The following is a 23,428-nucleotide window of genomic DNA, read 5'->3' on the forward strand; positions in this document are numbered from 1 at the left end:
CCATCAGAAGCAAATTATGGCGAGTGGGATAAAGAGTCAGTGGGGGAACTTCACTTAAATTTGGAGCTGGACGAGGTAGCCCCTTGTACAGATAATGAAACTGCGGCCCAGAGAGGCTAAGCAACTTGTCTGTGGTCACACAGCAACTGAGTGACAGAGCTGGGATTCGAACCGAGGTTTCTCACCAGCACTCACTCTCTCCTAGTAGGAGAAAAGCCGCTGCCTTTCTTCGTGGGGTCTCCTGGGGATTAAGCAGGCAGAAACGGGCACCCGCTAAGTATTCAGTACACGACCTCTATGATCATTTCCCAGGGAGACAAAGAGCCGAGAACACCAGCACGGCCTCTGGATGGACCCTCACCTGCAGCCGTTAAAAGGATGAGTGTTCGTGACACAGGAAAAGGCGGAGGGATCTAATGCTGAGAGAAAAAGACTGCAGCCCTGTCCATAAAGGATACCCTCAACTCTGCAAACATAGCAGGGTTTTTTTTTTTTTTTTTTTTAAAGATTTTATTTATTTATTTATTTATTTGCAAGAGAGAGTGGGGGAGCTCAGAGAGAGGGACAAGCAAGCAGACTCACTGTCCCCACCCTTGCCAGCCCCACTGAGCAGGAAGATGGATGTGGCGCCCAATCCCACCACCCTGAGATCATGACCTGAGCTGAAATCAAGAGTCAGATGCTAAACTGACTGAAACCCCCAGGTGCCCCTAAAAGCCTCACGGTTTCACGGAAGTCGCCAGGTCACGTAAGAGGGTGGGTTGTCTCGGGTGGGGTTGTGGCTGACTGTGGTTTCTGTCTTTATGCCTGGGTGTCCTGAGAAAACTGTCTCTAACGGACGGCTACCATTGTTTATGATCTTGAAGAAGGATGGCAGAAGAAAAGCTTCCGCACAGATCTTCCCAGACAGCTTCTTCACACACAGGTGGCTCAGCACTGTGGTCCTAGCCCTGCTTGCTTCCCCAAGGCCCCTGGCACTGCTCTCGGGAGCTCCCCTCCATCATGAGGTGTTGTCTATTTGGATCTCTCTCCCCATCATTGTGTGAACGAGTGAGGAGGCTCCCAGAGACTCCACAGTCAGGGTTTACGCTCATGCATGACACACTGCCCTTGGACCCAAGTGCAGTGTGGTCACCATCTTCCTTTTAGATCCCGTCTTTTGGAGGGCAGGGAATAAATCTCACTCGTTCTCAGTTCTCTGTTTCCCTCCCTAGTGCCCAGCACAGGCTGTTTTTCTCTGTTTTCAATGCCAAGCCTACTGCGGACTCCTATTCATCCTTCAGAACCCTGCCCGGATGCCCCGTCAGTTCTCAAGCTTCTCTGGTTGTTCCTGTCCATTCTGTCCATCTTGTAACCTTAGTACCTGGCACGGGCCAGCCACAGAGTACAAGCCCGCTGACGTTGTCACACGGATTGGCCGGGGGAGGTCTCTAGAAAAATCTGCTGACCAGAGAATAGTGAGTGACTCTACCCCACCCAGCCTGGACTTCTTTGTCCAAAGTGGCTTGCTTGAGTGCCTGGACTTGGCATTCATTGTTAGAGCTCAGCTGCAGAGCACAGAAAGCAGCCCCACCTCCCTCAGTGACATGAGCTGGGTGGTCTCTGGGTGGGTCCCAGGAGGACCATCTGTTTATAATTGGCAGCCCCGGAAAGATCCGAGTCCCTGGGAAGATCTTTAGCAGAACAGCTCATGTCTCCTGGGCTCCATGTCTTGGAGCAAAGTAGTGTGCTGAGTTGGTACCTTCCTGAGAAGGAAGAAAACACCCCCGGGACCGAAAACCATGGCAGGGTGGCGGGGTTGGGGGGATGGTTACCATTTGGAGGGTGCACAGCTCTCCTCCACTCTGAGCGCCTCCAGTGGGAGGACATTAATTAGAATGAATTAGAATCCAGCCTTGTGGACAGACGAGAATGAGCAAACAACAAACTTCAGCGTGGCCAGGAAGCAGGCGTGTGGACAGGTAAGGCTGAGAGCGTGAATGCGTACTCTCCAGGGTGACTTAAATTTTGAGTTTTCCCCTCTTTCAGAGTCCTGTCTATTTCCAGAAAGAGATCCCCTACCTTTTGGGTAGAGTGGCCTAGAACAGGCTCGGGAGCCAGACAGGCTGGGCTCAATTCTCTGATCTACCACTTGGGAGTCCCAGGAACTTGGCAAACCCACGGAGCCTCTCTATAAATCAAGGTCTTTAATTTCAAAGGGTGGCTTGGGAGATGCAGAAAGGACACAGTCAATGCTGGCTCTTTGTCTTCTTAATCCAGGAAGAGAAAAACCCCGCCCCTTGCTCGCAGAAGATCCCACTATTCCCCCGTAAAAGTGTAGTCATCGGGGCCACAGTGGCCTGGAAGACCCCAGCCGGGGCTCGGCTGCCTTGCTTCTAGCCACAGCCTGACCTGGGGCACAACTGCGGAATCTTAAAGACCTCCCCGTTTCTCTCCTTCCCCCTGACTTAGACCTCCCTTTGTCCACACCCCTGGCCCATGAAGGTGGAGACTGTGGTCAGTGCTGTCCGACCTCTCAGACGGGCTACAGGGCGCCCTGCAGGAAGATGTCCCGGGAGAGGTTTCCATGCCGAGCTCTGGGGACCCTGAGGAATCCGGGAAGGAGCCTCGAGGGCTGTTGAGGGGTGGGAGGCTCGGGAGGGAGGCAGCGTCCCAGGGTCCCAGCCCCTCCCCAGCGGCCATGAGGAGCAGGGCCACATTTTTAAAGAAAAGATTGATTGATTGATTGATTTGGGGGGGTCGGAGAGAGAGTCTTAGGGCAGACTCCCTGCTGAGTGTGGAGCCCAACACGGGGCTGGGCCCCACGACCCCGAGATCAGCACCTGAGTGGAAACCAAGAGTCGTGGGAGCTTAATTGACTGCACCATCCAGGTTCCCCCAAAACAGTGGCACTTCCTTTTTTTTTTTTTTTTTTTTTTTTTAAAGATTTTGGTAATGTTTTCATTTGTGAGAGAGAGTGAGCGAGGGCATGAGCAAGAGTCAGAGCAAGAGGGAGAAGCAGGCTCTCCGCTGAGCAGGCCGCCCGACATGGGACTTGATTCCAGGACCCCAGGATCGGGACCTGAGCCGAAGGCAGACACGGAGCCACTCAGGCGCCCCAGTTGGGGCACTTTGATTCGTCTTCTAGAACAGCCATTTCTACAAAGATTCTGTTGCTAAAAATAAAATAAAGTTTGAAGGCTAGCAGCCCGGATCCTTACCCCTTCCTTCTCTGGGACAGAAGCGTTTTCTCTAGGAATGACCCCAGTGGGCTGCCTCTAGCTCCCAACCACCGGGAGTACCAGCCTGTGCCCCCCGCACACACACCCAGCCGACCGGCCCTTCTTCCGAAGAAAACGTTTCAAAATGACAGTGAAAAAAAAAATCAGTGACAGGGATGGGAAACCTCCTAGACACGTTTTGGACTTTCTCCTCTTTCCGCCTTCCCTTCCAGAAGCCCTATTTCCATGCTCCTCACATCCCTGTCTGTATCTTGCCCTTAGGCTCCTTCCCCGTGTCCCACCACGGCCGCCTGACCCCAGAGACTCAGAGGTGGCCGAAGCACCAGGCCTCTTTGCTAGGGACTCAGGCTAGAGGTGGCTCCCCCTTCCCGTTCCTGCACTGCCGGGCTGCCCAAGTGACAGGAAGGACAGGTTCACGCTGCCTTCCTTCCCTGTTCGGGCCTGCCGAGAAGGTTCTGGATGCTACTGGCTCGCTGCTGGAGAGGACTGTTACGGAGCTCCTCAAATGCAATTAGGCAAGTCCCTGACCATAGCCTGGAGCCGGACGGACTTCCTCCCTTGCAGTTGCCATCTGGAACTGGCCCTCGGGCACCACGGGGGATCACCACGAGGGTCACACCCTGCTGCAGTCTGTCACCTAGTCCTCTGACAGCTCTAGGAGGGAGGTACTGTGTCCGTTCCAGGCCCTTGAGAAGAACGGTTGCTCACAGCGGCCCTGCGGGTGGGTGACAGCATGACTTGTGTCCCCCAAGAAGGCACATCCAACTCTGATCCCTGATCCCCATGCACTGGGAAAAAGGGTCTTTGCACATGTGATTAATTAAGTTAAAGTATCTTGAGGTGAGATCACCCTGGATTAGGGTGGACCCTAAAATCCAATGACAGGTGTCCTTATAAGAGACAGAGGAGAGACACACAGAGAAAAGAGGTGACTCCTTCCAGGCGGCTGCCACAGAAGTGTGGTCCTGGAGAAAGGCAGGCAGGAGCCTTGGCCACCTGACGGCTGATGGAATGGAGCCCCCAGGAGCGGGTGGCAGTGCGGACGCGGACGGGTTGAGGTAGAGACCAATGACACACTGCCCTTGACCGCTGCGACCAAAAAGGTGTGTCTGATCTGTAGGGGCCGCTGGAGGCTGGGCTTTTAGGTTCACAGCAAAACTGAGCAGAAGCTACAGAGATTCACTCCCTGCACCCACCCCTGCACGGCCTCCCCATTACCAACGTCCCCCAGCCGAGTGGTCGACTTGGCACAGCTGATGAGCCCGCGCGGACACATCCCCGTCACCCAGAGTCCGTAGCTGACTTGAGGGCTCACTGCTGGCTGTGTACATTCTGGGGGTGTAGACAAATGTTTAATGACATCCGATCCCCTCTTGCAGTCTCGTACATAAAAGTTTCACTGCCCTCGGGGCGCCTGGGTGGCTCAGTGGGTTAAAGCCTCTGCCTTTGGCTCAGGTCATGATCCCAAGGTCCTGGGATCGAGCCCCGTATCGGGCTCTCTGCTCAGCGGGGAGCCTGCTTCCCTTCCTCTCTCTCTGCCTGCCTCTCTGCCTACTTGTGATCTGTCTGTCAAATAAATAAACAAAATCTTAAAAAAAAAAAAAAAAAAAAGCAAGCTTCACGGCCCTCAAAATCCTCGGTCCTTCCTGTTTGTCCTTCCCTCCTTCCAACCCCGGGCAACAATGACCCTTTTAAGGTCTCCGCAGTTCGGCCTTTTCCAGAAGGTCATGTACTTGGAGTCACAGCATACAGAGCCTTCTTCAGATCGCTTCTCCCACTTAGTAACACACACTTAAGGGTGTCACCGTGTCCTTTCATGGCTTGATAGCTCAGTTCTTCCCAGGGCTGAATAACACCCCACTTTCTGAATGTTTTGGTTTATGATTCCCTTCACCGCCCGGAGGGCATCTCAGGGGCAAGCTTTGGCAGTTACGAATAAAGATGCTGTAAACAGCCTTGTGCACGTCCTTGCTTTTTTACTTTCCAGATCTCTCCCAGTCCCTGGGACACCCATGTCTCTCCGTGACGGAAGTCTGATGTCCCTGAGGATAGAGGGCACCTCCCCGCCTCTTACTTCCCACCTGCCCAGAGCCATGTCTTCTGCAACTGTTTCGAAACCATGTGTGACCATGGGGCTGAGTCCCCTCTCAAGCCAGGGTGTGGTCCTTGTGAATCTCTCTGGTTCCAGAACCACTGGGAAAACCCTCCAGTGTTTTCTTGAAGGCTGACTCTACAGAGGAGCGTAATGTCTCACCTCCAGGCAGACGCTCAGGGCTGACGGAAGAGCCTGGCCCAAGGGCCGCGCCGCTTTCTGTCTACACTTAGACCACACTTGGCAAAACCCGGGGGTATGCAAACTCGGGCCAGAGGTGTTAGCTGAAGCCCCATGACCTTTGCCTCAGTTCCTCCCTCTGGACCTCCGGGTGGAGAAGCCCACCTAACCGTGAGCTGCAGGTGCTGAGAAGGGGGGAGGGGAGAGCCAGCGGTGTTCGCACAGTATACATCCTCGGTAGTACCAGCCTGAGAAGTGGGACCAGAAGTGCCGTGGATGGACAAAGCTCAGAGTAACTCATGCAGGCGGCGCTACCACAAGTTTCAAAGCGATGCTGCAACCTAGACCCCAAAGCTAAGCTTCCCAAAGCCAAGCTCCCTGTCCTGACTCACTCACTCACATTCAAGGGGGATTACTGAGTGGTGACTACGCACCAGGCAGTGTTGGAAGCCCTAGAACACGGCAGGACCTAAGTTCATCCCCCTCTCCTGGCATTTGCTCTCCTGTGTGTAGGAGGAAGATGGGAACAGTGAACATAGGAACAAGCTGACTATGTAATGTATAAAGCAAGCAAAGTGCATGGGAGGAACAGGAAGCTGTGTAGGGGCGCTGAGTGGAATGATCGTGGGGTAGGACGTGGGGGACAGGGAAACCCTCTCGGGTAGGGTAATCTTCTGGGCAGACTTGGGGGAAGTGAAGGAGGGAACGACATCTGGGGAAAGAACCTTCCAGGCAGAGGGAACCACCAGTGCAAAGGCCCTGGGGTGGGAATGAACTCAGGGTGTTGGGGGAGGTCCAGGGGCAGAGCTGAGTGGAAGACACGAATTTGGGAACTGTAGCTGGGAAGGGCGTGGGGGGCTGTGAATTCTATTCCCAGTGAAAACCGAAGTCCTTCTGAGCGTTGTGACCAGAGAGAAGACAACCTCTGCCTTGGGATTTCAGAAGCAGTTCTGACTGCTGGACCAAGCGTTTGGAATGATGGTGGGAACCAGACAGCAGAGGAGGGCTGGTCAGGAGCTGCTGTCCACCGCAGAGGGGAGATGGGTCTCCCCCCCCCCACCCCCACCCCCCACGCTGGGACAGTCGGGTAGAGCTGGTGGAAGAGGGGGGTGAGACTAGGCTGCCTGAAGAGGAGTTCCAAGAAGCCCCCAAAGGGTTTGGCCTAAGCAAATGGAAGAACGGTTGTCATTCCCCGAGCCCCCAGCCGCCCTCTCCAGGAAAGGTCGGCTTTGGCAAGTCCCCGGTACGAAGGGAAAGCAAGATCCCGGCTTCCATTCCCCGGTCCCTTCCACTTCCAGAACACTTCGGGAAGCAAGGTGCGGGGGAGGGGTGGCGGAGAGCGAGGGAACGGTTCCAGGTGGCCAGGGCAGCCTCCCCAGGAAGAGGGTGCCTGGATGCCCGCCAGCCAGGCCGGCGACCCACCTAGCGCGCCGCTGGTAAACACACCCGTTTCCAATAACAAAGCGCCGGCAGCCGCGGCCCGGGCCCCACCGCTCACGAGCCGCCCGCCTGCTCCGCGCCGGGAGGCAAGTCTGCGCTCACATGATGGGGTGAGGGGGTGGCAGGAGGAGCCGCCGGGCGAAACCTCAACGGGTCTGGCAGGAGGCTCCAGGAAGTCTTTCTGATAGTGGGCCCAGGGGCGGGCGTCGGGTGGGGGCCCGCGGGGGGTCCCGGGAGGGGGTGGGTACTGGGCCGGATCCGATTTGGCCGATGGAAAAGGAAGGGAAAGGGGAGGGGAGGGGAGGGGGAGCAGATGGGGGGGGGGGGGCGGCGGCTGTGGTCCCGGAGGTGAGGAGGTGAGGAGGGGCGTCTGGGAGGTATCCAGAGCTCGGCCCGGCCGGGTAGGGTTTGGGGTGCGGGGGGCGGGGATGGGAAGAGGGTAGGGGAGGTGGGGAGGAGGGCCAGGCTGGGGATAGGGCAGGAGTGCGGGAGGGGCGGTGGGAGGGCCAGGATGGGGAGCGGAAGGGGTACTGATGGCGAGCGGGGGCCAGGTTGGGGACCGGGGTGGGGGCGCGGTTGAGGCGGGAGGAGGCTGGGCTGGCGATAGGGGTGGGGGCTTGGGGGAAGCGGGGTGGGGGGAGGCGGGGAGGAGGCCGGCTTGGGGGTCGGTCGGGGCAGGGGCGGGGGTGGACGGGGTCCCCCTGCAGCCGCAGGGACCGCCCGCGCTTCCTCCCCGCGGCCCGGCGGTAAACAAACCCCTGACGTCAGGGGCGCCGCTGGCCCCAGGCTGAACCCGGAGCTGTAAATGAGATGCGCGGTGCCAGCAGCCTCCAGGCCGCGAGGCCTGCGCGCCACACACGCTCGTCCGCGCCGGCCTGAGGTTACCCCAGCTGCACACACGGACAGGATGCTGCGAACGCCACCAGACATTGCAACACGCAGCCAGTCTGCTGGCCGCAGCGTGAACCCTCCGCCCCCCCCCCGCCCCCCGCCCCCCAGGCAGGCACCGGCCCAGCTGGAGCGCAGCCTCCCTCCTCCGGAGCATCCCCGGGGGCTGGCAGCTTCCACCCCAGCTGGGGTCAGCCTCCCCGCCGGGACCCCATCCCCTGCCTCCTCAGGGTGCCTCCAGCGCCGAGGGCTGGGCCTCTGGGGTCAGCTTTGGGCTTTCTGCCTGACATATTGGGGGAAATGCCTGCCTTGGTGCATGGCCTTCTGGGCAGCTCATGGTCTTGAAGGAAGCAGAAGTGCTGGGGGCTAAGGTCCTTCCTCCAGGTGTTGGCGGATGCCAGCGGGTCCCTAGGGCTGCCCCCCAACCACTCCCCACCTCCCCTATAAGCAGAGGACCGCCGCGGATTCCAGGCAGCTCCCAGAGCAACTCCGAACTGCCCTTGGGAATGGAAGGCAGCCTGACTGGGGCCGGCAGGCCAGCGGTGCACTCTGGAGCTGATTTGCTGTGTGACTTTTGGATGAGTCACTTGGCATCTCTGGGCTTCACCATCTCCCTCTGGGGGAAGCGGGGAAGCGGGGAGAACCGAAACTGGCCTCCCTGTGCTGGGGTGGAAAGGTCAAAAGTGCGAGAAGCCCTCATCAGGCCGCTGGGGCTGGCCAGCAGCCTCAGACGCAGCAGCCTGACCTAGAACTTGGAGCCACCCCAGAGCAACCGAGGCGGGGCCTTTCCTCACCCACCTACCAGATGTGACTTCTGGGTTTACTGGGAGTGGTGGGGGCTGTGGGGATAGATGTAAACAGTCCCCCAGCCCCAAGGAGCCCCCACACTGGCTCCCCTACTCGGATCCCATTAATTCAAGTCCTTGTGGGGTTTGGGGGAAGCTAGAAATGACCGCAGATGTTTACAAAGGACCCCAGGAACGCAGCAAGGCACAGCTTAACACCAGCTTCCCCATCACCGAAGCTAATATTTAAATCTCTCTCCCTCACATCACCCTGTTTTATGGCCTTGACAGCATTTTGTCACTGTCTGACATTTTACGTTAGTTCTTTGCTCCCTCGACACACACATTCTAGAATGTAGGTTCTCAGGATGAATTCCCAGCACCTGGCACGGTCATCAGGTGCCTGCAAGTATGTGAATGAATGAATGAATGAATGAAATCATGGCTATCACCAGGACCGGCCACGTCATTTGTGGGGCCCCACACAAAATATAAATGCAGGGCCCCCTAGTTCAAAAATTATTGAGAACTTCAAGACAGCAACAGCAGGACATTCAGAACAGGACCCTCCTGAGTGTGGAGGCCCTGAATGCTGGCACAGGTGCCACACCCACCCAGGAAGCCGGCCAGGGCCATTCCAGAGAGGGTGCCCGAGACTAATACCCAGGGGTGTTCAATGCCAAATCACCCCCACCCAACCCCTCAGCCTCAGTTTTCAAATCCAAACTCTCCAAGGTCTGTGTTTTTTGTTTTTTGTTTTTCCTTTTAATTGCACCCATACATTTAAGCAAGTCCTCAAAGGACTGCAGACCTGAGCTATGGGCCCATCTTACAGATGGGCCACTGAGGTCCTGGAAATGTCCAGGGCCTGCAGGAGTAGCAGAGCTGGGAGAACAATCCTGGCAAGGTTTCTGGGAGCTACTGGTGGAGGTGAGAATATGGCTGTGGTTTTGGAAAAGAAAAGACAGATTTTTTCCACTGGGGTATCTCTTTCAGCATCCCCTTCTCTCCGAACCAAACCTTCAGAGGTCCCTGAGCTCCTGTGCCCAATAGCACACAGCTGCTGTGTCCCAGGAAAATCTCCAGCTAATTAAGCATTATTTATGGACCGGCCTCCTGAGGACAAGCTTTAAATTACTTGCAAGCTATCCCAAGGTAACTATCAATCCTACAAGCTATTAATTAGGAATTGGTTTAATCTCTGTGGGATAAAGGTCAAACGCCGTGGAGCTGACCCTTGTGGCTGAGTGGCATCGTGCTATCCGGCGGCGGATCTGGGCCGAAGGGCTGGGGGACACCGCAGCGGGAGTTGGCCTGGCCCAGGATGCTGGGAGCAAACCTGCATGGGCCTCACGTGGCCCAGGAAGCTGGGCAGAGGGGTTTCCCCGCAGCACCAGCCCTGTACAAAGTGGAGAATTCTGCCGGAAAACCAGCCTCCCCTCCCCTTCCAGGAACCCAGTCTGGTCCTGCACTGTGTAAATATCCTTCTGTGACTCCCTAGTGCTCTCCCCATAAGTCCCAACCACGCACCATGGCCACCAAGGCCCATGAGGGGTTGTCCTGCCTACCTCCCTCCTCCTCCTCCCACTTCCCTTCCAGCCAGGCCACACTCGGCTCCCTTCTTCCAGACACACTCTTCCCCTTTGCCTGGGGGTGTTTGCTTTCTGCGATCTCCACCTCCCCTGAGGGACTCCCCACCCCACCCCAGCCTGGCCACCTCCAGCCTTCCTTCTCCAGAAGCCAGACCGCCTGGCCTCCAATCCCATGACCGGGGCTGCTGTGTGACCTGAGGCGAGGATTTAGCCTCTCTGAGCCGAGTTTTCTCATTCCAAAAATGGGACAGGAATAGTTCCCACCTCATAGGGTTGCTCTAAGGAGCAAATGAGATTGTCCCTCTAAGTCACTTCAAGTAAAGGAAGAATTGTACGGACGGAAAAGTCAGAGTCGGCTTGGCAAGTCCTCCCCGGTGCCCATGGCTGGCTCCCACCGTGGTTTGCCCATGCAAACATGCATCACACCTACGGTCGCCGAGGGTCCCTGCTCCATTTCCCCTGCTAGACTGAGGCTGGGACCCAGAACCATATTTTTTCCTTGTCATGCCCTCCTGATCCCTGGGACCTAGGAGAGTCCCCTGCGTATGTCCTTCCCTCCTATCAAACCTGCCCCCAGGGAAAAGAGTCGCTAAAAGTCCCCTGTTTCTATTTTGCTCTCCAAGGACAAACCTTACACAACGGACTGCCCCAGTCACAACGCCAGCCTCTCTGTGGCGAGAACTGGGACCTCTTCCATCCCTGGGGACTCTGGGGAGCCCTTGGAACAGATCTGTGTACTCAGCAGGTGTTCTGGGCGGGGCCAACCCGCATTTTCGGAGCCCCTGCCAAGCATGTAGGACCATCTCTGGGAATCCTCCCAACGGCCCCCAGGGGAGAGAGGGTGGGATTAGCTCTGTCACTTTGTGGGTGAGAAAGCTTCCCCAGGACACCTGGTCCTGACCCGCAGAATTTGTGAATGTGTTGCTTTCCCTGGGAAAGGAGGATTGGGGTTGCAGATGGAATTATATTTGCCGATCAGCCCACTGTGAAATAGAAAGATTATCCCGGATGATCCAGGCGGGCCCAGTGAAATCACAAGGGGCCTTCAACCTGGACAGGGGGGACAGCAGAGGGGACTAAAGGGAGGATGTAAGCATGGAAAGGTCGGCCATGAAGACGGAGGAAGGGGCCATGAGCCAAGGGACACAGGTGACTCTGGAAGGCGAAAGGGCAAGGATAATGACCGATCGTCCCCTAGAGGGGACTCCACCTGGACACCTTGACTTCAGCCCAGTGCGACCCAGCTCGGTCGGACTTCTGACCTCCAGAGCCGTTAGAGCACGAAGGCTTGCTGTTTCAAGCCACTGAGGGGGCGACAGGGTTAGAGCCCGCACCGGAAGCCCCGACACAGAGGCTGAGGGACTTGACCAAGGCCACGGGCCAGAGGGGCTGTGATTGAAACTCCACCGTCTGCCGTGGGCGGAGGGCTCCCAGGGCCACAGCAGCCCCTCCCCGGCTCACCCATCAGCATTGCTAACACAAACCTGTCACAGGGACGCTGAGATGGCTCCGCCCATTAAGTGTCCGGCTTAGGTCTCGATCTCAGGGTCATGAGACCATGAGATCGAGCCTCAAGCCTCGCACTGGGCTCCATGCTCAGCAGGGAGTCTGCCCGCCCCCCTCCAATGTGTGTGTGCTTTCTCTCTCTCTAATGAATAAATTTTTAAAAAATAAAATAAAAAAGAACAGTCCTCCAGAAATGCTTTCATAGAGAGCACGGGATGGGTTAGAGGGGAAAGTCCAACATGATCGCAAGCCTGACTGCCGTGGCCAGCGCACGGAGTGATTCTGTGCTCAGGACTTTCTCTACATGGTCTCACCGAGTCTTCGTTTTGCAGATGACGAGACTGAGACTCAGACAGGCGGGACTCGAAGCTTGCCCGGGGTCCCTTGGCCATGTAAGCGGAAGAGCCAACGTAAAACGTTTGGTGCGTTGGTTTTCGAGCTTAAAAATCTGAACTACTTTCTCTACGGGCTGCAGGAGCTAGCAGAACAAATGGACGTGGTGTGCATGCAAACACACGTGCAAACACACTCTCACATGCCCCTCCCAACACAAAGGCTTAAGAGGTGCACCGCCCCCGCCCCCACAGGACAACGGATCTGCCAGCCCAGGGGGCGCTTAGGGTCCCGGCCCCCTTTGCTCCTGGCCGGGCCTGGAGGAGCCAGTCTGCTGCGTGTTCTCAGGGAAGTGGCCTGGAGAGGTGAGGTGGGACCCCCCCCACCCCACCGTGCCAAGTGAGAAGTGAGGACAGGGGGTGTGGGAGCCGAGGGAGGCCTGACGTCATGTGGGCGTGCCTGGCAGGTCTGCCCACCTGCAGGAAGGTCGCACTGCCCTTTGCGGTCACGCAGGCCCCAGCTCCCCTTGCTGACCTGTCCGCGAGGGTCAGAGCAGGCTGAGCAGACTGGCTGGGCTCTCAGAGGACCCTGGTCCTGGGAGTTCATATCTCTAGGACCCCAGACACTCTTCTTCCCGCCCTGGAAGGACCCAGTACTGGCTCCTTCTGGCTCACCTGCCTGCAGCCAGAAAGGAGGGAGAACTGACTCCTCACACCCAGGAAAATACCACCATGAACAGTGACCCAGCAAAGGAGCTTGCTTTCGTTTCCTATCACAGTGGCCTTGAAGCTTCTAGAGAAGGCACCAAGAAGGTCTGTTGACAACCCGCTAGGCCCCGTTGACTGGCTGCTCATTTTGCCTCTTTGTGAACTACACCCTCGCTGAGGGCAAGGAGGTTTCAGCTCAACCCTGGAAGAACCATTTTGTCCTTTTAGCTCCTGAGTGTCAGGTAAATGACCTGATAATGTCTGTAGAACCAGACTTGGGAGGACTGGTTAACAGGTGGGTCTGGATCTCCTGGAACTTTCCACTTGAGATGACTAAAAGCCAGACTGGTCCTTCCCCAGAGAGTCCCGGACATCTGCTCCCAAAGCCCTTGGTCCTGGTAACAGCACTCCCACTGACCCACAGCAGCCCACCTCCCCACTCTCAAACGCTGTGACTTGGCTGGGATTGGTCCACCCCTGAGTCAGAGACAGGGCTGTGACCCATTGCTGGTGTCTGCTTCAGGCTCAACCCTGCCACAGCCAGGGAGACTCAAGTCCCCTTGTGGAGTTGCTGAGCAGACGATACAGGTCTGTCCCCTGGACTGGGAGCTGGGGAGGGTTGGGGGGGCAGTGTTTAAGGCAGCAAGGGGTAGATGTGAACAGCCCCGTCACAGAGGAGGCTTGGCCAAAGAGAGACCAAATCCCGACATCATCGCTATTTAAGCCCCTGAAACCACGCCCAGAAGTAGACCTGCCCACAGACCTTTTGGTCACAAGAGTCTAAACCCATCTGAAGGGCACCTCCAGACCCGCCACCAGGAAAGCTGTGGTTCCTGTGGTTTGACTCATTCAGACTGTCTCACTACCAAAGGCACCGGCACAGAGTCCGCTAGGCACGGTCCACAGGACCCGTTCTGTTCCACACCGTGATGACCGAAGAGACACCAAAACTCAGTGATTCAAGAGGACACCCTGGGTTCAAATCCTGCTGGGTCACTTACTAGCTGAGTGATCACAGTTACTAACCACCAGAGTCCTGACCAGCAGAGACAGAGGGTGGGAACAGCACTAGGCTGGAGCTCCCTGTGGGGAGTGAATGACTTGATTGCCTCCACAGCGCTCAGAACAGTCCCTGGGCCCAGCCTCAGGCGACACAGGCTCTTGCTAGTAGCACCTGTGGGTCATGCCTTCGCTCAGGAAACGCCCATTTATTACGTGCCTACCTTGTGTCTGAGATTGTGTCAGGCTGCTGAGGGCACCTGGTGAGTAAGAAGACCTGTCCCCCGCTCCCAGGGGCTCTTCCAGGTCTTTCGGAGAAGACCCGTGGCCACAAGCCGCTGCAAAGTGGGCCGCGTTGCCATGGTAACCTGTGACTTTGGCCTCACCACTGCCCACCCCTGTCCATTTGAGCTACTTGGACGCAGAGATGAAAATGACTGCGGTACCCACAGAGGGGAAGCCGGCGGGTTTGCAGGGGAGTGGGCAGCAGGGAGCAGGGCAGAGGCCCAGCCCTTGGCCAGTCTCTACTCTTCGGCCACAAAAGGGCCTGCACTGGACCATCCCTGCCCATGAGGAAAGGGACGGCCATTACCGGCCATCTTAAGGCCATCTTAGAGGCCTCCAGGAGGAGAGAAAACACGAGGCTTTAAGCCCCTCCTGTGGCAAGGCTTCCACTGCGTCTAAAAAAGGTCACGAGCTGAAGTCACTGAGGGTTTCTGCGGCGTGGGCACAATGACCGCCTTCCTGGGGAGTCAGAACCAGCACGGACTGGACCAGCACGTTCTTTGCCTTTTGCCTCCTCCTCCCCACCTTGTGCCCAGCAGAGCACCTGGTTCAACAAGCAGAAGGTAAAGAGCCATGGTTGGGGAGGGTCCACTGTACCCCCCGCACTGCCCCCGCCTCCCCACTCCGTCTGTCTCCTCGTCCCCATTTCCTGCAAATGATGGACCGGGAGGTTCACACATGTCACCTCACTGAATCTTCACAGCCTCGTATTCAGATGAAGGAACGGAAGCCCAGAGACATACAGTCCCTTATCTGAGGTCACACAGCAGTTTGCGGGGAGGCCCCCTACGTATTTATGGGATTGAATTTAGGCACGAGGGCTGCGGCCAGTGGGCTGGCCTCTGCCTCTCAAAACACCGTAGCCACTGATGCGGCTGAGATGCAGCCCACGGATCAGCTCTGGGGCTGGGGTGGCCAAATCACAGGACTTGAGGGCCAGAGGCTGAATTTGGGAGGCCATCTCAATCCTGGTTGAGAAATTAGGGTTTCTTTCTTTCTTTTTTTTTTTTTTTTTAAGATTTTATCTATTTGAGAGAGAGAGAGAGAGCACGACAGGGGGGAGGGTTAGAGGCAGAAGCAGACTCCCCACCGAGCAGGGAGCCTGATGTGGGGCTCGATCCCTGGACCCTGGGATCATGACCTGAGCTGAAAGCAGACGCTTAAAGACTGAGCCACCCAGGTTCCTCATGGATAAAATCTTTAAAAAAAAAAAAAAAAGAGCTGAAGATTGGGGACCAGTGAGATGACCCGTGGGAGACCCAATGAGGACCGACCAGAGAGAGGGGCGCATCCTGAGCGTGTCCTAGAACAGCTATTTTTAAGCTCTATTTTTTCTTTAAAGTAATGGCATTCTTTCAAAATGCACACAAGAATTTTACATGGAATTCAAGAGTATTAAACAGATCGACGTGAAGCTGATCTAGTTAAGCGGTGGCGGGGGGGCCCTTCTGAACCCTATTTTTTCCACCTTCTATAGGGTCCCACCTTCTTGAAACCCCTCAGATGCTCTGGAGCTCAGTCTGAAAACTGGGTCCTAGAACCTCAAGTAATATTGGGGTCTGCCTCGGGGGCTGCGGGGCCCAGAGGGGCCAGAGGCCTGTAGAACGAGGCATACAGATAGAACACAGTGATGTATAAGCACTTCCCCAGGAGTATGTTTCAAATCTGGACAAAGTAATCATATCACTCACAATCAGAATGCTTTTCCAGCCGCTTCCCTGAAAGGCCACTGAAAAGGGAATTCAAGGTTGCGTTCCCCAAAGCCAGGGATGCCCAACCCAGTCAGAACGGCTTGGGCCAGGTGACCTGTTACGAGTGACTAGTGTTGGCATTAAGCCAACAGGTCACAAATCTGTGCTATCCCCGGGCTTGGCTCTGGCTTCTGAGTCACAGGACCCCAGAGGGGCCCCTACCTGTGCTGTGAGCTCTAGTCTTCCACTGGAATCCAAGCCCGAGGGACTTAGATGGACTTTGATTAGATCGAGCACCAACTTTCTTAACCTGTGGCGGGGATAGGCATCAGGGACATCCAAAGACCCTGTAGAAGTTTAAAAACGTGTGTCGTGTGTTCTTTTTAGGAGGGGGGTTATACCTTCTTCAGGTCCTCAAAGGGGTCTACAAACAGCAAAAGATTGAGACTGACTACAACTCCCTCAGTTGTCACTTCCTTCAGGAAGTCTTCTGAGATTTCCCCTAATACAGTGATTGCTCCCTTCACGTACTACCAAAGCTCGGGGTCACTCGGGAGGCTCCACCTGGGTGGCCTGGGGATTAACCGGAAGCTGCTGGCACTCACTCTTCCTGCAAGGCCGGCTCCTTGCATATTTGAGGTGTTCCCCAGGTTATCCAATGAATAAAGTTCAACCGTGTTGCTGGTTGCTTAAAGCAAACACAGATAACCACGGACTATCCTAACCCTTTGGCAAGCATCCCGTTCATTGTAGGCAAATATTGTTACTCATGCTTAAAAACTATTTCTGTAGAGGGGACGTGAACTCCATCCCCTGGCCACCCTGCTGACTCCAGTACAGCTTATCAGTCCTCTGTCCAGTACCCTGAAAAGCCCAGCAGAGGAATGACAGGACCTCTGAAGGCCACTGGGGAGGTCAGGTGGAGAAGGGCTGTCCTCTTTTGAGCCTTGGCTGATGGAGGCTGGTATGTTCTTCCTTCTGCCCCTGCGTGGGTCACTGTCCTCCCTGAGGTCACTCTGCCAACAATGATGCACGAACCCTAAGAGGTGGAAGGGACCCAGGGGGTCGCGCAGAACCTAACCTCCTCCCCAGTGCAGGAATTCTCAGCATATTCAAAGGGCAGCCTGCTGGGTTACAGAGAGTTCCAGAAGGCAAGCAGGTGTTGCTGGGTCGGGAGCCCCATCTCCAGCCCTGAGCCCTCCCACGGCCCGGCGTGGCTCGCCATCCCACCTGGACCAGGACCCTGAACTCAACCCCCACGGATCTGCCACCCGACCTAAGCCACGGCTTCTCATTCTTGTCATCCTGACCCTGCTTCCTGGACACCCTCCAGCTGCTCAAGGACCCCTCTCGAAGTGTTGACCAATACTGACCACAGTTCTCCAGAAGCCCTTCGACCAAGTGGAACAGAAAAGTGTCTCCTTCACTCTGGGCACCAATACATTTGCTTTTATTTTATTTTATTTTTGTGGGGGGTGGGGGAGAGTTCATCTTTATTACCATTAAAGTCATCTTGCCGGGGCTGGCTTATCTTTCCAAAGCATCAGGGGCTCTGGCAACCTGGAGACAGTTGTCCCATCAGCCCAGAGGTGCCACCAGGAGAGAACCTCGTTTATGTGCTTCTCTGTGCCAGCTCCCAGGTCTAACTCTCTGAGTCGGTGAACCAGTCTGACAGAGTCACCATCACCTGGAGCCAGGTCCCCCTCGAGCTGGTCGGCATTCTTTGCCTAAGGCTTCGGCAAAAACAGATCAGGACTTGGAGGCGAGCAGGTCTCCCCAGCGGACTCCAGGCCCGGATCCCAGATGACTCCCACCCACCCCACCAGGGGCACTCCAGCCTAGAGCCCCCTTTGGGCCCATTCACTTCCATTTGACTGGAGAGACAAGGGAAGACATCACCAGCATCTTCCAAATCCCTGAGCTCTGGGAGGCTCTCAAAAGAAGGCAGGGCAAGTCTGGTGTGATGTTCTTTGAGGGCGCTGCGGAAGTCTGCACTGGCCTCCTAACAGCCAGTCCCCCGCCCCTGGCCTGACAACGCCTGCCTTGCTCCCTGCAGCCCGTGATCCTGCTGCGGCTGGGTCGGATCCGGCACTCTCTGCCCAAAACCCTCCAGGTGCTCCCAGCTTCCCTCAGCGTCAGAGCCAAATCGAGTTCATGAGATTGTTGATTCCCACCTGCCCGCCCTGCTCCCCACCCCCCAAGCTCCCCGCTACTGGCCTTGCCCCGCACCTCTCCCTCCCCCACCCTGCACCCCTGCCTGGCCTGGAATGCTGCTACTAGCTCCTTTCCCCGAGCTATGTCCTCTCCGTCTGCTTTGCCTCTTTCTCCTTTTCCGCTTAGCACTTAATACGACCCAATGTGCTCTTTTATGTCCCTTGTTTATATTCTGTCTGTCCCCCTCACTAAACTCTCTGCTGTTTACACGGCCGGGGAATTTTTGTCTGCTTTGCTTATTACTGTCTCCCCAGTGCAGTCTGGGACACACAGAAGGTGCCGCCGTTTGTTGAGTGAATCAAGGAGTCAAGGGGTGAACGAATGAATGAGTTCCCACCCACCATTCATTGGCCAGCCCTGTCTGGTATGTGGCCTCTGTTTTTGGGAATCCAGTCTTTCTTGTTGGCGCTCAGATCCCTCCCTCACTGGTCCGACCGTGGACGTGTGTCCACCTGAGAACGCTAGTGTCTAAACAGCTTCTCTTCTCTCCTTTTCATTTGGCTTTACCTTTTCCTGACCTTTACGGTCCATCTGAATAATATGTTTCAAATGTTTCCTTTCAAATATCTTATATACTTGATGTATTTTTAGACCGTGTCTTTGGAAGGCAACAACAAGGCGAGCCTCTTCTAATGTTCTCGGTGCGGTCATGCTTTTGAACAAGAGCAAAGGAGAATATGTTGGGTCTGGAATCATTCCTGCTCCGATGGCCAGAACTCTGTGGGATTTTGATGGGGGTGGCAGGTTGGGACAAGGTCCTTCCGGGACAAGTTGCAGCGACGTTGACAACCAGAGAGCTTTCCCAGGTAGAAAGAGACAGCCAAGGGCTACCTTCTCCTCCATCTGGCGGAGATTATTTCTCAGTGATGACCTTGACAAGTAACAAGCTGGAAAGGAGGCAGGGAACGTAACCACAAGGGCAGAGTGATCAGAGGGGCCCGTCCGTCCAGGAGCTTGAAGCCCAGGAGAGCCCGAGTGTAAGTGAGAATTCGCGGACAGGCTATAGACTGAACGTGAACTTGTCTAGTGAGACAATTTGGTGACTTTAGGATAAGCTGGAAGTTCTCCTGGATATGCTGGTTGGGGAATTTGGGCCTGCCCATGCCCTGGAAGCAACAGGCTGAAAATATTATCTCCTATCAGAGTTAAAATAAACCCGTGGCTGACAGCTAGCGGTCAGAGGCTGTGGAGAGAGCTGAGCAGTGGGAATGAGCCGCCCATCCACCGCAGGCATGTTTCCCAACACTGAGCTGCTGCTTCTTCTGTCAGTGGCATCTGAGGAGTAGCAAGAAAGGCTGAGATCAGCAGGGAAGACTGAACCAGTCTTTCAGTCTTTCCCTCCCAGCTCGGGGAGCTTGGTAATCTGCTGCTTTCCTGGGATGGCTGATCTGTGACACGAGAACTTGAAGGCATGCCGGGATCTTAGGGGTCACTGTGGCCTCTCTCATTTTATAGGTGCGCTGCTTAGCTGCCGCCCAGAGAAGGCAGTTACTTTCCTAGGGTTGTAGCAGAGCTGGGTCTAGGGAACCCCACAGAAGCCGGGCCACAGCTGGCACGGATTCAGAGTTCTGCCGCCTGGCTCCCCAGGGGAAGTGGGCAGGCAGGACAGTAAGAGGGCGGTGTGTGTCCCTTCCTAACATGGCCCAAGTGCAAGGCCCATGGTTTGAAACCCAAGGTCCTGATGCCCCAAGCTGAAACACTTTCGCTAGATGCTGTGGTAGGACAGGTGGCTACCTTCTTGCTCCAAGCCACCATCAAATGGGAGCCTGTTCCTTTTCCCAGAAATTTCAAGCTGAGTCTGCATTCAGGGTGAGGGCGGGGGAGATGCGCCATTGCCATCTCCCACAGCACGCCCTTTTTTGGGACCGCCACCCATCACTGTTTAATAAGCTAGGTCGCGCTGGGGGCTCTGGGTCCCACAGGAATCCCTGTCTGGACCCCTGTCCTCTCCATTCCTCCTTTTTCCTGTTCTCATCTGTACCGGCCTGACTCGGGGTCTGAGATGCCCCCCGCAGCTCCCCAGCCCACTCTACGATGTTGTTCCTCTTTGCCTTCTGGCTCCCTTCCCTGATTCCAGGGGGGCACACAGTCTTTGCTCGGGTGTTTCCTTGCGCCTGGAGTGACCTTTCCACATCCCTGCTACTTGGAACTCTTGTCTCAAATGCCACCTCCTTCAGGAAGCCTTCTGTGATTCTCTGGTAGAGATTAACATCGCCACTGCGCTCCCTCCCCCTCCACCCCATGCATGAGCAACTCAGGCCCATTTAGAACCTCTGACTGTGATTCATTGGAAGCAGGGTTTTTGGAGATGTAATTAGTTAAGGTTCATTGCTGATTGAGGCTTCATGACCCAGTGACTGGTATCCTTACAAGGAGAGCGCACAGAGTCCGACAGAGACAGGGGTTAAGGCCCCACGAGGACGCAGAGACCGGAGAGGTCTCGCCCCAAGCCGGAGCTCCAGGAGCCTCAAGAACGGGAAGAAGCAAGGACCGAGTCCTGCTAACACCTCGCTTTCAGACTTCCGCCTCCAAAACTCGGAGAGAGTGAATTCCTGCTGTCAGTCATCAGGTGAGTGGTAATCTATTACGGTGGCCAGAAGAAATGAACACACGCTATAATTTGTGCCTTGACCCTGAGCACCCAGCCGTGTCTCTGGGTCTTTCTTCATCTTTGTTGTATCCACCCCCTGCCCCCCTCCAGGCCTCGCGCTATGCCAAACACCTGACAGACCCCTCAAGCAGGTTCGGTGAACTAGACGGTCATCGCGGCATAGATGGGCCTGGGCCTGCCCCAGCGTCAGGAATGGGAAGGAGATGGGACTTGCTGAACGGATGGGGCGGAACAGGATTCACAGATCGACATAAAGGGCTAGTTCCTGGCTAGCTGCTTCAGGAACAAGACTCTCCACCTACATAGTGTAACTCAGTACCAGCCAAGCAGAGGCAACTCTGAGCCAGCTCTCAGCCTGCCTCCTGGAAATGAATGGGTCCCTGAGTCCGGGCTGTACCCATCCTTGATGTTTGGACTGGGCCCTCATGTGTCGCCCTTGCCTCCACGGGCCTACAATCACAGCGCAGGACTTTTGTCTAGCCCTTTGCCTCATACCGGAACAGAAACTGGAACAGCCACTGCAAAAACTTCCAAACCAATAGTCCACGTCTGCTCCTCCTCGGGGCCCCTGCGAAAACCCAGTCAAAGGCAAAGACTTTGGAGGCCGTGCCAGCCGACTAGCCAGCCAGGAGCCTTGAGGGGATGGGGGAAAGGCCCAAGCTCTGTGGATGCTTTCTTGGGAGGAATTCCAGGAGAGCACAGAAAACAAAAACAAAAATACTGTAGTGGGAACAACCAAGTAGGAGCCTTCCCCTTGGAGACCCCTAACTGGGGCCGGCCCCGCCTCAGTTTACCTCGATATGTTGTGGGGGTAAGGACAGATGTCTCCAACTTTCCAACTCCTGGAGCCTTTGTCACCCTTTAAGAAAACACTCCTTTGGGTCACCTTTGCAGCCTAAGGCACACCCCCACCCACAAATATTGCCAAAGATCATTATGGGAAACTGGGTTGTCATTCTTTCCCAAGGTGACCCGACATCTCTTCTGGGTATGCCATCTGCTGGCAGAGGCTCTGGCCTTCCTTACTTCTTTCCCTTTGGGGGACCTCCCCCTCCAGATCCAAACCACCTAAATCCAGTTGGAAGGGTTCTCAGAAGCAGCCTCTCCTTCCGACACAGGGAGAAGGACAGTGATCTGTGGTTCAGCAAGTTCACCTGTCTCACTGGCATCCCTGCAGGCTGTGGCTGGTGCCACTCTCCCCGGCTCTCGGCAGCCCATCCACGACCACCCTGAAACCCACAGTTTGCACAACGTGCTCAGCAGGCCCCCATAAACTCCCCACTACACAATACGGGGCCCTTTGTCCCCAAGCCCAGGGGGCCCGCAAACACTCCAGGCTCAGGATCGTCCCAGGGCCCTCTCCATTGGCCCCAGACGGACTCAGGCAGATTCCAAATTCCCCACCGTGGCAGCAAGTGGAGGGCTCATTAAAAAGTAGCTTTAGTAATTGGTCAGACAGTTAAGAGTTACAGGGAGCTCTCTGGTTCATCCTGAGGGCTGATGACTAAACCCAGCACGAATGGCACTGGAAGTTTCACAGGCCCATGGATCCCGTTTCTGGAGAGTCGGTGCCAATTTGAGACATATTTCTAAATGGCCCCGAGTTTATTCCCTGGAAGAGAACGTCCTTTCCAAGTCAGGAAGGACAGGGTTCCCAATGCATGAACTTGCAGGGTGTCCCTCGGTGCTATTTTACTAAGCCTCCCCACCCCCAGTCCTTGTCGCCGCCAATGGCATATACTTCTTTAATTTAGGATTGTTTATAGTCAGTCAAGTTTTTCCAGATTGACTAAAAGAGTTCTTCGTAAGCCTACTGCAGCCAGTTACAAAAGCAGTAAGAGAGACCAGGACTTGGGCCAGCTGGAAGAGTCCGAAGAAAGTTTCGGCGGGACGCAGACAGCTAAGGAATGACAATCACACGCGACTGTCCCCAACCCCACATACCCCTACAAGGACGCCTCCTGATCTCCCTCCACAAAGGGCTTTGGGGAGCCCTCGGACGGGGCATCACCCCAAGGAAATGAAACTGCTGAGAACAACTCCTACTTCTCCTTTTTTCAGTGTGTCCAAGGGTTAAAAACACTTCCGAACGACTCTTCCAACTACAAGGTCAAGCAGCTGTCCAAACCACCCAAGGAGAAGCAGGAGCCAGGGACCGCCGACTCCGGCCGAGCTGGGCCACCGCGGTCCTCCCCTCCCCCACGCTGGCCCGGCAGGGGAAGAGTTAATCGGTCATCGGCTTTGGCTGATAGTTTAGGCTCCAAAGTTCAGTCCCAGTCTGAGCCACCCCGGAGGAATTGTAAATCTCAGGGCAGTATTTAACAAAACAAAAGCAACCTGGAATTACAGGCAGGTTTGCTTTTCTACAGTACATATTTACTTAATCCCCTAGGTATGTGGCTCCCTGTCAGATCAGCTGGCTTCTCCGGCCCTTTCACCCGCAGCCCTCCCCCCCCTCAACAGTTGAAGTTTCAAACGAATTCCCTGTTTTTGCTCTTCCTCCTCACAGGGCCGGCTGGAGACAGTCGGGCCTGCCAGCCTCCAATCTCTCTCTCTTTTGCTCTAGTCACCGGGTGAGTCAGCCTGGCTTGGGTCAGAGCTGGGTGACAGCCGGCTCACCCTCCCCACTCTCAGGCACCAGGTCTGGGAAAACCAGAAGGAAGAGATGCTGTAACCACCAAAAAGCTAAAGGCAGCCCAGGGGCAGGAGGGCCCTGCCCACAGTGCCACCTCCTCCTCTAATGGGGAGGAATCCCCTCTGGGGCTGTATCTGGGGGGAGGGGACAGGGTTGAAGGTGAGAACAAGGGCTCTTTATCAGCTGCTGGTTACCGCTGTCCCCCTCTTTCTAGATTTCCAAACACCTGGGCGTGGGAGTGCTTGTCAG

General features: G+C 55.8%; 1 protein-coding gene across 1 annotated transcript in view; it reads right to left on the reverse strand.

The window, feature by feature from the left end:
* The window catches only part of DHRS3 (dehydrogenase/reductase 3), a 37,316-nt gene that overhangs the window by 13,059 nt on the left and 829 nt on the right, over positions 1–23,428 (reverse strand). The window lies entirely within an intron of this gene.

Source organism: Mustela lutreola, chromosome 10 (genome assembly GCF_030435805.1).
Source record: "Mustela lutreola isolate mMusLut2 chromosome 10, mMusLut2.pri, whole genome shotgun sequence".
Lineage (NCBI taxonomy): Eukaryota > Metazoa > Chordata > Mammalia > Carnivora > Mustelidae > Mustela > Mustela lutreola.